Genomic DNA, 1,956 nt, shown 5'->3' with positions numbered 1-1,956 from the left:
ATTTAACTCCAGCAGCCTGGAACATTCAGTATGATGGAGCGCTACAGAAGATGGACAGATGGATGAAAAACACCAACTTATTAGTGTGTATTTTCCATCCTCATCATCTCACCTTCTAATGAATGAACTGAACTTGTTTTCCAGCTGATGGCGTTATCCTGGTGAGCCCTGTGTATCCTGTACCTGTGGGAGAGTCTGTAACTCTCCTCTGTGTCATGAAGACTGGAAATATTCCCTCTGATGTGTTTTTCTACAAAAATAACAAAGTCATTGAAATGAGAGACGAGGAGAGATGAAGATCTCTGCAGTGTCAGAATCAGATGAAGGTTTCTACAAGTGTCAGTACAATGGAAGAGAATCAGCACAAAGCTGGATGGCTGTGAAAGGTGACTAACTTTTTACATGGTCTCTCAAAAAATTCTTACTTCTTTGTGATGTTAACTCTTGATAGGATACAAATCAAGAGCTTCCAAATACATGACAACTGAAAATATGGATCCACATTGAGACTAAATACACTCTGACAATATATCTTCATAGTGAGTGTGATTAAACATGTCTCTGTGCCTTTTATATGTAATAAAATGTGTTGGAGACCATTAAACTGAACATATTTCCATGTTTTTATGTGCTATTTATTTCGATTACATGAGTTTAAATAACAGAAAGTTACCAAATATGGTCACTATCCTGATAAATGCCTCCAACCATTAATCTTCATTAATATTCATTGTTGCAGTGTCCAGATCTGAGAGCTCTTCATTCCACGTCTGGTTGATCTTTGGGCTGGTTTGTGGAGTTTTGCTTATTTTCATCCTCTGCCTGCTGTGTGCAAATGCAAAAGGAGTGAGTTGATTTTAAATTTATAACCTCAAGCAAGATATGACATGATGGATTTAGATTTCTACAATGTAAACAACTTTCTGCACAGTATGGTTTGATATAATTGATTTGTTTTCCAGGGTCATGCTGCAGCAGGTTGGTATGACGCTCATCTCTGGTTTTAATTGCAATAAGCTGCATGTTCCTGAATCATTTGCTTCATTTTCAGACGTATTGAGTCTTTGTATGTCAATCAAAGCTCTGCGACAAACCAGCCAGTGACCCAGAGTGAAAGTCAACTTTACTCCTCTCTCCTGCACGGTCCACTTTGAGAATTAATACTCTCCTAATATCATCTGATCTGACTTTAACTGCTTGCTGAAGTGTCTGATCTGCATTTCTTTGACTTCTTCTAGGTGATGTTTCTCTTTATGAATCCCTCAGACGCCCTGGAAACCCTGCAAACGGTCAGTCTGACACAAACCTTCTATGAAATAAAGTCCAGGTTGAGTCTTGAGCTTGTTGCAGCGACCTCAGTGAAAAGGAAGTGCTGAACAGAGAAACATGATCAAATAGTACTGATGGAAATTTATGTGATATCAATACAGGTGAACCAGCTCAGGATTGCATCAATGTCACATCCCACCAGCTTGATGATCTTCATGAATGATGTGAGTACGCAGAATAAGAAATAAAGGGAAGTCTCTCCATTCTGTGAAAATTATGTGGAAAAACTGTGTTATAATTCCAAACTTGAACTGAATTTTAGGACGGAGGAAGGAGAAGCCATAAATGAGTGTCAGTGATGCCAGTGGAGCCTCATCTTCAGGACTGGAAACCACAGCAGAGTCTGAGAATCACAGGTTCTGATTAAAACATGAAAAGCGACTGAAACCAGATCAAGCCTGGTGGTTGAAACAAGGAGCTGCTCCTCATGCACAGAATACACACTGTGTGGAGGACGGTGTGTGGAGGAAGAGGCTTCATTCCACATGTTTGATGTGAAAATGTCTGGTTGATTGATAGATTCTGTCTTTATTTTCTTTTTTTTTTGTTTCCAGTTTCATATCAATTGTCACATCAGTCAAAGTTTGTTGTGATTATTAGAGGATTGTAATTTGAAATCTGCACTCT

The 1,956-nt window shown here is 38.9% G+C and overlaps 1 long non-coding RNA gene across 1 annotated transcript; it reads left to right on the top strand.

Moving 5' to 3' along the window:
- The first annotated feature begins 962 nt into the window (after nucleotides 1–962).
- On the top strand, nucleotides 963–1,448 carry LOC115385759 (uncharacterized). The gene is made up of 4 exons (XR_003931166.1): nucleotides 963–978; nucleotides 1,052–1,143; nucleotides 1,239–1,289; nucleotides 1,431–1,448. It is a non-coding gene; the product is annotated as an uncharacterized LOC115385759 (long non-coding RNA).
- Nucleotides 1,449–1,956: the final 508 nt, after the last annotated feature.

This window comes from Salarias fasciatus, unplaced genomic scaffold, assembly GCF_902148845.1.
Source record: "Salarias fasciatus unplaced genomic scaffold, fSalaFa1.1, whole genome shotgun sequence".
Lineage (NCBI taxonomy): Eukaryota > Metazoa > Chordata > Actinopteri > Blenniiformes > Blenniidae > Salarias > Salarias fasciatus.
This window is presented reverse-complemented; position numbering and strand designations above follow the sequence as displayed.